Source organism: Mercenaria mercenaria, chromosome 17 (genome assembly GCF_021730395.1).
Source record: "Mercenaria mercenaria strain notata chromosome 17, MADL_Memer_1, whole genome shotgun sequence".
In the NCBI taxonomy this organism is placed as follows: domain Eukaryota; kingdom Metazoa; phylum Mollusca; class Bivalvia; order Venerida; family Veneridae; genus Mercenaria; species Mercenaria mercenaria.
In genome coordinates, this window is record NC_069377.1 from 5,406,349 (window position 1) to 5,421,865 (window position 15,517).

The 15,517-nt window shown below is 35.1% G+C and overlaps 1 long non-coding RNA gene across 1 annotated transcript; it reads right to left on the reverse strand.

Annotated features, from left to right (window-relative positions):
* Positions 1 to 6,331: 6,331 nt before the first annotated feature.
* Positions 6,332 to 9,248, reverse strand: LOC123537294 (uncharacterized). Its single transcript, XR_006683509.2, has 3 exons — positions 7,441 to 9,248; positions 7,008 to 7,195; positions 6,332 to 6,736 (listed from the first exon to the last, which is right to left on the reverse strand). It is a non-coding gene; the product is annotated as an uncharacterized LOC123537294 (long non-coding RNA).
* Between the last annotated feature and the right edge of the window lie 6,269 nt (positions 9,249 to 15,517).

Consider the following 15,517-nt stretch of genomic DNA (forward strand, 5'->3'; position numbering starts at 1 on the left):
AAATGAATACAGGTCCCTAGTCGAACTGTTCTAATTGCTCGGTCTGGTACCAAAAGGGAAGATTTTTTAATTGTCTTGCTCTAGTACATTACTATACCAATGAAAAATTCAACACTTGGAAATGATTTGTAAGAACAAATTAAGAAAGGACTTTCACAATAGATTAGTTGTTGATATAAAGTATGCTGTATATATCTTTTTGATGATCCCAGCGAAAACGATTTCATTCGGTTTTAGTAGAGACCTTGATTCTATGGCATCTAAACGGTATTTTTTATTACAAGTACACAACGACCATCCGTCCGCTATCCTCTAAAATTTCTACATTGAAAAAGGTACAGTATACAAAAGCCTTTGATAACTACGCCACGGGGGAATTTGCAATATAATTTAAGTTATAATGATCATGAACTTGATATATAGTGCAAGCCTTGGTTTTTCTAAAACCTCCTTACAGACCAAGTTTACTTAAAAGTAAAGTTTCTGAGCCCTATCTGTGGCAACTGCGAACTTGACCTTTACTGCAATGTCAACCTTGATCGTATCATAATCTCTATACGTCAAGTTGTAGTTCAATTTCGCTGCTCAAAATTAAGTTATTGAACGGAAAATAAAAGACTTAACGCAAGCCATCCATCGGTCCGCCTGCCTGCTCTAGCTTAGAAAAGAACTCCTATGCAGCACTAGAAATTATATAGTATTAAACTCTATTTGCATTATATTCAATATCAATCTCCGCAAACTTAAATATGCATTTTTCATAATGAACAAACATAATTGCACGATATTTTAGTTATCTGTCGGCTTCGTCAATAAGTGATTAAGTATGCTTAATTCATCAAAGTCATACAGAACTCATTTCGCTGTTTCTCATTTCCAAAAATAGCTGAAGCGTCAGGCAGTTTTATCAAGATGATTGGTTTTATTATCAAAAAATCTAAAACGTTTACCTAGTAATTTTAAAAATGAAAGCGCGCAAGGCTGAATTGTTTCATGCCAGTAGGTTTGTCTGCAACAAATTAAAAATAACTGAGGAAATGCTGACTTAGTATTGGCTACGTGTTGTCTAATAGTGTATGACGATGTTTTTATTATTTGCCAATGTCTGAGTGTGTCTTCGTCAACCAATTTTTAAGATCTTGAAAATTGAATTACCCACTGAAGACAGCAACAAATATGATCATAAAATAAAGCATTTATTCTAAGCTCCTGTTCTTTTGTTTTCTTAACCTGACTGATACAGCACTTAACCTTTATGAATAGCTTCTGTATGTACATGCTTTCGTTTAAACAAGGACGTCTTTCGTTCTGATACTTTTGTCTATTTTCATTTGAATACTAATCTACAATGCGAATATGTATTCCAGTTATAAAGCATTTTTTTGGCCGAATAGTTCTTCCTCAGATGTAAGGGATGCAATTACTGCGAAACAAATTAACACAATATTTTAAACGTTCCTTCCCTTCCATTGCAAAGTCGGGGGGAAATCACGTTGTGGTTACTAAAGATTACTGCTTGGTTATATTTAACATCTTCTGTATAATAAGAGCCTATAGGCAATTCTTAAATGGTATTTTTTTCTGGGTACGAGTCCGAATATATCGTCGTATCGTACAGTACACTGTTAAATGTCTTTTTATTCTCTGCTAAATTTTCTGGGTAAAAAAACAACAACAACAAAATTGCGGGTGCTTACGTAAGATCCGGGTTAAAAAGAACTGTATATTAAGCGTTTATTGATGTTGAAAAGCATAAGGATAATTTTACCAGCCAGCGAGATTAACGTGGGGGTTTGTACCAGAAACCTTTCATTGCACAGATACACTGTACTATCACGTGGTATAAATGTGAATCATTGGAGGAAAACAAATAGATCTAGATAGAATATTTTCCTTTAGCTACGACAAAAAGTGTGCTTTAAAAATCCAATTGTTTACGTTTTCAGTCATCTAATTAGTTTTATTAATTATTTCTAAAGATAATTGGAAGATACATACGTCAGACATAATTATATAATGTAATTTTGGTTGGAAAGTTAATGGCTGTAAAGGCATGATCAACTGCGTTGAAGATAAATCAATAATTACACAGCTAGAATAAGGTTTATTACGCATTCACAACTTTAACACTTATTGCCAAGTGAGCTAAGAAGAAAGACAATCGTTTTATCACTCATGACAACGTAACAGGAGTTACTCTCCGCATTTACCACCATATATCATTAGACCAGGTATGATATTGTCGAAACAATTAAAAACAAAGAACAAGAGAAGGTGATTAAAAATAAATAAGGAAAAAGATATCGTTATTTGTTATGCTTCATCTCAATGTGATCTATCATCTTGACTAAATCTGATTAAAAGTTATCATCCAAACAAGAAATTGGAAGAACGGACAATATATTCCTTAAGAGTTCAAGGGCAATATACATGCATTGAGGTAAAAAATCTCTATTGACAACCTGTTAAAGCCTAGAATGCTACATAGCAAAATAATAGTAAACATGCCCCAGTTAATGCACGGGTAACATCCCACGTCAATAAGTGCCTGTTTAAGCGGATTTCTGTTATCCATAAATGAGCCGTGCCATGGGAAAACCAACATAGTGGATTTGCGACCGGCATGGATCCAGACCAGCCTGCGCATCCGCGCAGTCTGGTCAGGATCTATGCTATTCGCTTTTAAGGCCTACTGAAGTTAGAGAAACCGTTAGCGAACAGCATGGATCCGGACCAGACTGCGCGAATGCAAAGCCACTGTTGGTTTTCCCATGACACGGCTCAAATATTAAATAGACCCAATGATTCCAAATGTCCAGAAAACAGACCTTAATTTGTCTCTTCCCTTTCCCTTATTGAATTACGAATTCTACTGACATTTTATATTTTGTAAAAATGAATTGTGATTTTGGATGCACAAGACAATGTACCCATTTTTGATGTAAACTGTACATTTTTGTTTTCACATGAAGCATCTACATTCGTGCGACGATAAATATAGGGTTGTCATCGATTTTGAGATTATAACACAAACAATTTATCAGTCCCTATTCACTACAAACCTAAGAAATGTTAATAACAGGTGGCCTTTTATTTTATATCTGAATTTATTGAATATCATAATATATTGATTTCTGTATGCTAGTATTCCCATGGAATCACTGAGATAGTTATAAAGTCACAGGCTAATTGTATCTTAACAATAATAAATGTCAATTAACACAAATTGATATTGAAGAACTAACTAGTACTAGTATATAGCTACTAACTGGTACATAACTACGTGAGCGGCAAGCGTAGGAATATCACAAGCTGTTGGATAGGGTGTTTTTAGTCTGAAACTTAAATGTTAAAATGCTAAATTATCTGGCATTTTCAGATAGTCATAGATTACACGGAAACCTTGCAGAAATCTACATTTCTACATTTTGCAACTAGTAAATAGCTTAGCAAAATTTTGGCGTTTTGAATATGCTGCTGACAAAGTTATATGAGCCACGCCATGAGAAAACCAACATAGTGGCTTTGCGACCAGCATGGATCCAGACCAGCCTCCTCATCCGCGCAGTCTGGTCAGATTATAGTGAATATTTGCCGTTCGTAAGTGTACGTTTCGTCGTATACGGTCCTTGAACTTAAGATCTTAATGCCAGACATTCAAACATTTATGACCAGGCACAATAATATTGAAATTGATTTATATTTTGTAATTTTATACTTTGCCTTTTCGAGAATAATTGTGTAGGTCTCAGTGCATGTAAAATGGTTTCCTAATTTTATTATAATTTAAATTAACTACCAATACATTAGAATGCAATTCATGCACGTAGCCCAGAGTTGCGTTAATCCTAACTTCTGTCCAAAAATCAACACCCATTGAAAAAGATAGTTTAGTGGATCACAACACGCGTACTTTACATTCTAGTTCTATTTTACGCTTTGCGTTTGAATATTTGATCTCATCATGTAATTATTGAGGCAAAAATTCCCCAAAGAAATTATTTATTCAACAGAGGTGTCCTGATGGTGCATAATAGCACAATAATCTGTAGGAAAATGCAAAAGCAATTGCGTCTTGGCTTTATCATGTTTATAAGTGCCACATTCGATTAAGAAAAGTACCCAGAAACAGAAACTGTCTGGTGTAATGAATGATAAATACGTATCAAGACGATAAGTGTTTTGCATCATAATATTAGAAATATTTAGCTCATTTTAGTCAATGGTGAGCTTTTGTGCTCACTCACTTTCCGTTATGCGTACTCCGTTCAAGCAACATTTGTTTCGAACAACATCTCTTCTGATACCATGTTTGTTTGAAATTGATAAGATTTGGACTTAATATTTTGTGGGTTGTCCTCTTCCAAAGTTGTTGAATATAGGTGCCGCAAAAGCTAAATATAGACAAAAAGTCTCTGCAAACTACATATCCTCCTTGAAATAGCTGGTTTGATACTGAAGTAATTTCGCTCATATATTTTAATAATCCTGATTGTTTAAAATACATGGCAGCCAGAGCTAAAAGAACAATGTTTCCCTAATCAATGGTTCCAATTCCAATTTCACAGAAATGTCCCTTGCATGACCCTCTACAATGCATGGTCACCATGGAACGTAGACACTTTTCTCTGCATGAAACTTCTAAAAATATTCTTCCCAGAAACTGCTGGCCGGATTTTAGAAGAAGTTTAGACTCATGCTCCCTTGATGTAAATATATTAAAATGGATAGGGGATAGAAGGGGGAAGGAGGGGAGGAAAAAAGGGGAAGGTTATGTAAAAAGATGGAGGCATGACAGTGGAGGACATAACAATGGGTAGACGAGTGAAGGCAAAATAAAAGTAGTTCAGTCCCTGAATTGACACGGTGGGCAACGGTAATCGTATATCGCTCTAGCGGTCATGTATTTTAACGAATCTGAAAAATGTAAAAATCGAAGCAGCTACCAGTGTTTAGATGTGATTTGAAGATTTTTCTACTTTAAGCCCTAGTAACCATATTTTTTGACAAATCGGTATAACCTGAACAATCTACATTATATGAAAGCAACTACTGTAGCTACCAGAAATTAGACTCAATGTTACATCAAAATTGTACTTTTTAGTACATAGCTCCATGAAATGTTCCACTGAGGTGGTACTAAAATAAAAGTTTAACACAGCAGAGCATTAAGACCGAGTGGTTAAAAAGTTTCCGAATCAGTGGCTTGTGCATCTACAAACACATTTATGCGGTGTTGCAACGTAGAAACAATATGAAATTATTCTGTTCAGTTTGGACTACGCAGAATCATCAGTTTAGGTTAATGTAGATGTATAATTGCTATTCTGTGCACCAGTCCACATTTTCTTTTAGGAATATCATTGTGGTTTTCAAATTTAATTGTATCTCCCAGGCTAGACCTTTCTAGGCATTTCCAGATAACATGAATCTAAGCGATAGGGCGTAATTATGTACATTAATTGACACTGCAAAACAAGATATCTTCTGGTATTCCATTTAGTCGAAAATCAAAATTGCAAAATACGATTGTCAAGAGGTTTTGGCCGTATGTTTGTAAACCTAATTAATTAACAGTCAACTGCGTTGTATTTTGACATCAGTGCCTTGGCATAGAAACTATTCATGTGTTACAGATACAGGAAGTGACTACGCAGCATTTATTTCCACTCCGCATGTTTTTTAATTTCCGATATTTTTCAGGGTATTCTTTATTTGTTTGAAAATATACAGTTTGTATACTTGTCATTTTTGCGAACATGCCTCAATGTAACAGATTTTCAATAAAGGTTATAGAATATACACTTTTCAGATTACAACGCCTAAATAATGATTTAGTCGCATCAGAAATATACCCTTAGCTGTCATTCTATTTGATTTCTTTTGGTAGGGTACTTTCAATATTTAACAAAGTACTTGTAATTTTGCAGACCATAAATATTTAAGTAAATACAAATGTTCTAATTACTCAAATACCTTGTGAAAGCAGGTGTGTGTTGCAGAAGATATAATGTCCGACAAATCATAACACCCACTACCAAATGGCCAAGCATCGCACGAGTAAATACACCAGTGCAACTTACAAAAGATCATTCTGACAAAGAAATATCAATGATAATATAAATAATATAATATATACTTTGTGTGTTACGCCTTACAAGGTATGTATATGACGTTACACTCATTGTTGGCGTACATTAGCGTAACCGACGTTATCGACGTTTTTAATAGTTTTTGGCGTTACAGGACTCTTTTAAGTGTTTGGGCGGCAGTGTTTAAAGATCATGATATTTAAAGAAACATTTGATATAGGTTTACATATTATGTTTATTCAATTAGTACATGAAAGAACATTACACAAACAAAAATATATTTACATATGTCAGTGCTCTACGTAAATTCACCTAAATACAAACGGATTATGAATACATAAATCATAAACTATTGCACTTTCCCCCATACACCTAGAAATCTTGCATATTCATAGTTGTTTGAATTATGTCCAGATGGTCACACTCAGAAATTTCGATGTCTTTTTGATCTGACCGGCCTACAATGTATATCACTGCCACGGCATAAACAATTGCTTTTCGTCTATTGACAAGAGTATAAATATGCGAAGACGTCTGTCCATTCTTGTTAAGTAAAGGCCCTGTACTACGGAGCTGCCCTTCATAAAATGATTACCCCACTAGTCATCTGTATCTCTGGTCAGCACGTGGGTTGCCTTGGTAACCTGTGACGTAAAGTTAATTGATTTATAATTGGACATTCGATACAATACGGATATAATATCATAATTGGATTTCATTCGCAGCATTAAGAAAAAGTTCGTCATTGATTGTGTTACATGCATTTCATTACTTACTATATACTAGTACTACATACATAAATAACAGAATTGTCTGGATACTATATAGATGCTGAACTTAACAAACACTTGCTCTCAACCATATTCTGTCGAGAATTAATCAACTGTTATTATCTAAAACAAGTACAATACATACCTTCAGAAGGTAATAGTCCTCTGTTTCGTCGTCGGCAATTACGGCCACTACGTCGCTAACACTCAGTATATCAGCCAGAGATGCTTCTTCGTTGACACCATCATCAGTAGCACTGCTTTCACGTGCGTTCATCAGATTAACTGTGGTGAAATTCCCCGTTTTATCCAAGTTATCACAAGGGCTGGAACCTTATTAAAAATCAAAGTAATTAAGATAAACATAAATACACAGTGCGTATAGAGGGTAGTTATGTGAAACAAGTTCCTTGTGATAGAGAACATAATTACGAAAAACCCATGCATTATGTAAATTAACAAAATAAACAAAAATAGCATTCATATTTAATTTGTTAACATACCTGATTACCGCTCTGATAAGATAGTGTCTTTTTCAATTTAACAAAGAAAACAAGAACAAAAATTAGCTATCTTACCGAATAAGCACTAATCGCACGTGTAGCAGGACTGTTCACGAATGGTAATGGTGCCTGGGCAGCAGGTTAACATCTGATGCACTCTTCTGTTGTTCGGAACAGCACTGAAGTTGTAGGCAGTGGATCTGTCGACTGACTCGATGTAGGCGAATATTCTCCTCATATATATGCCTGACTTAGGTGTGCACAAATTTTCTTTAGCGAAGTCAAACACGTCACGTGCACTTTGGGTAGTCTCACATTTCATGACAGCAATGTCGAGTTGTTGTTTTAGCAAACCCCCCGCAGCGTCTTGTGGGCCTTTGGCGTGGCTGGTTTCGGAAAAGTTCCGTGCAAATCTTTTATAACCATGCTTCTTACAGAGCAATGTCGAAACACCCATCATGACCAATGCAAGTTCTGCTTTTGTACTGGCAAGAACATCCGTCTGTAAATTCTATCATGTCGTCAACGTTGCAGCCAACATTGTCAAGGTGATGTTTGATTCTGTATTGAACATTTGACACAAAGTAATGGTCATGTGTTGTGTCGGGGCTTATCGTGTATAATACTTCAGTAACAATTGTGTCTTCACTAACTTGATCGTACTCTAAAACAGCATGCCTGTATATAACAGACACGTGCATTGACACCTCTGTTTTCCCAAAGTATGTCGACTGCAGTTCTTGTTTTTCGATACAGCGATAGTTTTCACTGAAGTCATGAATAACGAGACATTGGTTCATCTGCAAACTGTTTTTCAGTGTTGTCAATTGTTCCTGCTGCCAGTGTGCACTAAACTGGTGTTCAGAATAGGTGACTAGTAACTGCCGAAAATAATCGAACATTTCGACAGCGGACGTGTTCTTCTTCACCATCATTAACTTCTTCCTCTCAATGTTTTCTTTCACCTTAACCCGTACATACTCATACTTTTCCCAATTAACGGACTGAGTGTCTGGAACCGACTCGGAAAACAAAGGTGATTTGTGTACACCACAGTTGGGACAGGTGCGCCTAATACATTCTATACGGTTGTACGTAGAATTGACTGGTTTTGGACACATGGTTGACTGTACCACGTCTGTAAGGTGCTCGTACATAAGGTGTGCAAGGCCGTGTTTTTTTATTATATTCCATACATTTTCTGAACAGAAGTCTTGCCTCTACGTGCTTTCTGCAGCAGCACTAGTTTCTGTCCTTTGGGCCTAGTGGTTGAACAAAAAATGGCCGCAATCGCTCAAAGCATCGTTGACTAATTTTGATGTCGCTGTGTTCCATTTTGAAATCGTCATAAATTTCAGACCGCGTTTTTTCCATTATATATATAGGGTGAGATAAATAAGTCTTGTGTCCGGTTCTGAGACGCTTTACGTCCGCCTTATTTCCGTTCGGCCGTGAGCTGTTTGGAGATAACCATGCATCATAAATGATACGTTTTGTTGCGTCAGTGATCTTATCACTTCTGGCTTTCCTACTGGTTGCTGTATAGCATGCCTTTTCAGATGTCAAGTATACAGTTCTTTTCTTATGTCCGCCAGTAACCCTCCATCTTCGTAACCCTAGTTTTCTTGCAGTATGAACTTGTGACTTTGATTCTTTTAAGTTTTCACCGCTTACACTTGCTGTCAGAATATTTATTGCAGCTCTTGCCTCGTCACTTCTTCTTTTTTTTTCAAATTTGTCACCATACTTTTAACATTTGTGATGATCATTTCACTAAGCGCAATATCTGTATGCGGAGTTTTCTCTTTCACTACTTCAGTCAAATTCTTTCTTTGTGAAGTTGGTGTTCCTGGCACTACATCTTTGATTTTCTTTAACAGTCTGCATTTTTCCATTCTGTTTTTAAATTTATATGAGATACCAGACATAGCGTTGCTTTTAGCCCTATATTTCGATTGATAATCTCTGTTTCGTTAAGCTTTTTCTGACATTTTTGCTCTTGATTTTCGTTTCCTTTCGGCGGCACTCGAAACATGTACATTTTTTACCTTTGATCTTTGTTGTTTTTTGTTGGTGTTAATTTTTTCGGTATTTTTTTATAATAATCTAGCTTATACATTTGAAGCGTCTTTTTCTTTTTTAGCCGGTAGTAAGCTATTCTTTCTGCTCCAGTGTTAAACTTCATCTAAATAACGGAGAAAGAAAGTATTGGTAAATTATTTATTATGATGAGCCGCGCCATGAGAAAACCAACATAGTGGGTTTACGACCAGCATGGATCCAGACCAGCTTGCGCATCCTTGCAGTCTGGTCAGGATCCATATTGTTCGCTAACAGTTTCTCTAATTGCAATAGAAAGCGTAGAAAGCGAACAGCATGGATCCGCGCAGGCTGGTCTGGATCCATGCTGGTCGCAAACCCACTATGTTGGTTTTCTCATGGCGTGGCTCAATGATTTAGTTTTGATTTTAATTGAAACCATTAGTAATCAGATTGTGAATTATATTGCAATGTTCGGATACAATTGTAACACGTAAACGTTATTTAGTTTATAACGTCAACGTTACATTAATTTCACGGCTGTGACATTTCGGCTAGATTTTGCTCTTTTCATGTGTTAAATCAAATTTACATTCAACATAAGACTTCCGCACATAGATATACAGATAATCATATGTACTTTCAAACTGTAGTCGCAGTTTTGTAAACAAATACAAATTTCTTTGAATATTTTCGCATGTAACAACTTCGTAATTTTATATATTTTTTTTTGCATTTTTGGCATTTGTGACATTGTGGTTAGATTAAAGTGTACATAGATTAAATGCCAAAATCAAAGTCAAAATAGAACAAAAACTTACTTATTTAAAAGTTGAATTTATGTCCCTTTTGTCGAAATAGATATTATAGAAAGCATACAATATTTACAGAAAACACAGATGTTTTAACAAATCCGGTCTCTGAAAGATATAAAATCTGACGTTTTTAGTTGGATCAGTTTTCCGTTTCCGTTTTGATACAGGGAGTCTTCAACAGCAAGAGATTGAAATGACGTCAAATATAGTTCACGTCACGTCACCGAGTCCTCTTATTTGGCGGAAAATAGTAATTTTATAAATTTACCATGCCGTTAGACATTGCGCATTGGTAAATTCTGTTACATCTTACTTGATGTTAATGTGATGTTTTCTATTATTCTATGTCAAATTAAATTTATACTAATTACAATATGTAAATGCAATCACATTTGCTAACAGGGCAATTGTTTTGCCTTTCTAGTGATATAAGAATATAAACGACCGTATTTCTAAAACGATTTTTATGAAACATTAAAGTGTAGGAAAATTATAAATTCCTGATGTTCGCCAACAACGTACGCAACGTCAAAATGGCTTAACAGAAGATATGTAATTTATTTTTACAGAATAAGAATTATACTAGAGCTATTATAACTGAATCGAGCCGAGACGCAGAACTAGACGAACGCTGTGGATGATAGCATCAGCCGAGTCACAGAGCTGGATGAACGTCGTGGATGATAACATCAAGCACTTGTGACAAAGATATAAGTTGCAATACATATTTTTTCATCCTACATGTAATTTCTCGCAGAGTTGGTGAACTACGTGGGAGGAGATTTTAGTTTAGAGACAAGTACGGTTCAGTATAAAAGGCGAAGCATAGAGCCGAAGTATAGTTGTTTACCTTGATAGTAGTCGAATAATTTAGTTGATAGCATATATAGAAATCTAAATAAGCTGAGCATTAAGATGCCGGGTAAAATATGTACCGAATTTACCTAACACATGAACCCATCCGGTCTTTATGCCCAAACTGTATACCCTTACCCCCAATCCCCACCCATTCCCCTATCTTCTCCCCTAACTTTTTTACACCAAATGGCCGATTTTTATACTAATATTATATTTTGCCAGTGACTTATTTATTGTGTTTCTGAGTAAAAAAGTAAATTTCCCTAAATTGAAGTCCATTTACTATTTTCTAAATTCAAAGTTTGACAACGGCTGCAATATACATATGAAGTACGGTCTGGCCTCATGTTAACAAACCATTTTTCGATCTCAGAGTTTGAGTTTGAAATTTTAATATCAATTTACTAAAACTTCATGATTAAATTCCAGCTGAGACTGACCATTAATACTGAAAAGTCACCTGAAAATAGTTGTTAATTGAGCTCAGCTGAGACTGAAAATGTTTTGTGAACATGGGGCCTGATACTGAGGCGGATATTTTAGTTGTTCCAGTCTGTCCAGGTAGACACAAGAGGTAGGTTCACTGCCCAAAATCTAAAAGGGTTATTATAACAGTACATTGATCTGCAATGTCTTATTAGGCTCGAGTGGATTTCGACAATCCAGGATTCCACGAGGCGCTTGCGCAAGGTGTGGTCCGGTCTGGAAAAATCCACGAGAGCCGAATGCATTGTTTTTTGGTACTGCTTTAATGATCTTTTTATTAAATATGTTATTGTATACATATACAAAATGTACCTAATTTAGTGCTATATATCAGTCAAAATTGACTATAATTTTGGAGAAAAAGGCTGTAAACTCGTTCCAAAAGGTGAACTTTCTGAAACATGAAAAATAGAGACGCCAACATTACGTCATTTCTGACGTCATATCTGACATAACAACTAAAGCAAGCAGTCCACCGCTGACTACTTTATGTATCCGATGGGAGCTGAGTATAGGGTTTATATTCTTAAGTAAAAAACAGGCTGTATTTTTGGAAATAAAATTCACAGGTATATATGTGATAAAAAATTTTCCTGAGTTAAGTATCTTTTTCACAATGGTGATATACTTCTTTGTTCATAAAAAAAGAAATTTCTAGTTTTCAGGTTAAGATTTCTAAATATAGTATTATTTACAGAATTGTAATCATGAACAAATAAAGGCATCGTCAAAGAGAATATTAAACACAAGTCCTCCCAAACGAAACCGTTCAGTAATGTATGCATAGACAATGGATATAGATCTAGACAAAGTAAAATGACGGACAAACGAGGACCAACAAACAATTAAAAGAATTTAGTAGGCAACGCTTTGCAACATTTAGTGAAAAACGCCAATTTCTAGTTTATGGAGGAATGTCTTTATTTTTAGTTTCAAAGTTATGTCAGTGAAGATAGTACATGCAGTTATCATCGCCGTCTACATTCCAAACACAGCCAGTCTATATCCACAAATATATGAAATGTAAACAAATAATTTAGAAGTTCTTAGAGGTAAATTTTTGATTGTTTTTCTTTTAAAGAAGATTCATGAATTTAATTGTTGAACTTTTTTTGAAGAGGAATACATTTCAGATATGTTTAAAAACGCTTGGTGACGTCATATTATAAACGGCGTTTATTTAAGTGCTTCCTACAGATCCATTCGTTTTTAGCATATTTCATTACAGATCCATAAAGCCGAAAACTGAAAATTGAATGTCAGTTGAGTAAAAGGTACATTTTATGATAACAATATAAATCAATATTCTGACCGACAAAATATCAAGAAAGCGGCTAAATATTTTGTTACGTGTAAAAACTAAATTTTATCATAGTAAACTTCAACATTATTTTCGTCATGCATGTATACACTTTTTGAAAAGGCTAGACAATTATTTAGGCCCTTATTATTCATTTGCATATTTGGGTATGTATTTATCAAGCATGCCAAACACTGACTTTATCATATTTATGTGATTGTGAAAACATTATGAATACTAGTATGAACTTTTGACATCAAATTTAATGTTAGTTATGACCTTGTCTCATTCTAAATTGAGAAGATACATGTCGCAATAAATTCAGTTTTATTCAGAACAAGATAGCGGCTTAAGAAAATGCAATATGAAACGGTTTAGTGAATTATGTATGCCAAAATGTATTATTGTAAGTCTGTTATAACCTCTGAATTTACGCCATCATTGTATTGTTTTGATTTATGCTACCCTTGAAAAAAGCTTTTTTCAATAGCCGAAAGCGCTCGGGTTTATAATTAAACTCTTGACACTGTTTAAACATATATTTTCTCATACTCTATCCCTATCTTTCTATATAATTATATAAAGAGATATTTTGGAAACATATAAGTCAGTCAAGCATAAACGTTTTCAACACTGATGCTGGTTTAAGGCTTAGAATGAATACGACTCTGGTTTGGTCCTTTCTGTTGGATTTAGTTTAGCCATTTGCCGTCTAAAATAGCTATGCTATATCTGTATCTAGGATATGAAAAGATATTGATGTTGTTTGTACAGTAATTTCGAAGAACTGGTCACGATGATAGCATTTCTGACTGAATCGCATTTAAGATGGATTCGGCTGTATTCAATAAATAATAATTATGCTGTAGTAATGGAGTTAAAAATAAATCTCAAAATAAATACACCCTTAGGATTTGCAATCTTAGTCCATTTGAGAGAAGAACACATTTAAAACGATATTATTTCGTTTCTGGAAAGAAGTTAACATTAATTAATAAAGTATGTAAGTCGACCTCTTGAAGCAAAGAAAGCAACCAAACAAAATAATAGAAGACTTGGTTTGTCTGTCTGTTTAGAGAGGTATTAAATTATGTAATAGCCCTCAGCTTCGTATTATTATAATATATAAGCGGAATTCTAGTATTGTAAACTTTAATGGATTCCATGGTTCCAAAGGACAGAAAATACAAACACAACGAGTCCCAGTATGAGGAGACTTTTTACAGCTGCTACACGGCACTTAAAGACTGCTTTTGTGACAGTAGATAAAATCTATTAAATGAGACTTTGGAAGCATGGAACGCAACCAAGCAAAGTTGTAGCATTTCGTAAAAATATTTATCGTTACTGATATTACATAATTAGAGCTTGAATCATAAAACAAAAGTTCGATTCTGCGGACCTTGGCTTGCCCTTAAATAGTAGGTCATTAGCTACAGTTATCTGGTATTTCGTTTAAAACATAATATATGAATTGTAGCTTAAACCACAGAATTTTCAGTATTCTTTGTTAAATGAGAAAACAAATCTGGTCGTGTTAAAATACTTGATAATCAAACCCATGTTTCTTACGATTGTGTCACATTCGGAAGGGTGAAACTTTCAGCTGAATTGAAAATCCGCTTAAACTCAGCATGACAAAACTTAAAAATTGTTGAATCCTGCAACACAAGTTGTTTATTCCTTACAGTTCTGTTTTCCGGGTTAACGGCCCTTGTATCAGTCGGATAATTTCAGATGAACCTGTGTCTTATTAGAATGAGTAAAGATTAGTTAAATTGTTATTTAATTTTCTCTTTTGCAGTCATTTTGCTTGAACTTTAGAAAGTAAGGAACCAAAATTAAGATAACGTCGCTTGGTGATAATCTTCCGATTAGAATTTTCCTTAGATGACGTCACAGTTGTTCTGTCTAGCGGACTGAATAGCTGGAGAGCTGATTCTAATATTAAAATTCGCCGAACTCTGTGCAGTTTATAATTAAGGGGTGAAATACAGTGTAAAATATAAATGGTATAATTCTTGTTTTCATGCGAAAAAACAACAGATTGAATATGATTGGCAAAATAACCATGGTTCTCTAGTGCAATTTATGGATTTGCCGATCGCATTCTGTTCATTTCGCATGACAGAAATATGGTGATTTTCATCATAAAGTGTACCAAATTTGTGATATGTCTACCGATTCGTACCATTTTATGAACTATGGAATGAAATTCTGATAAATGAGTTTAGTTTATGTATTTTCATAGCATAATTGTCATCTTTATCCCTGCAGAAACATCATTTGAGCCGCACCATGAGAAAATCAACGTAGTGCGTTTGCGACTAGCATGGATCCAGACCAGCCTGCGCATCCGAGCAGACTGGTCAGGATCCATGCTGTTCGCTTTTAAAGCCTACTGGAATTGGAGAAACTGTTAGCGAACAGCATGGATCCTGACCAGACTGATGCGCAGGCTGGTCTGGATCCATGCTGGTCGCAAACCCACTATGTTGGTTTTTTCATGGCACGGCTCATTTATACATCTTCACAGATTTTTCAGCGCAGCAGACCATCACAAACATCTTGGAGTCACAATACCAGCCGATGCAAAGAGTTGTCACGTTGTATTTTGAACAAGAAAACACTTCTTAGATTTTACAATCCTTTT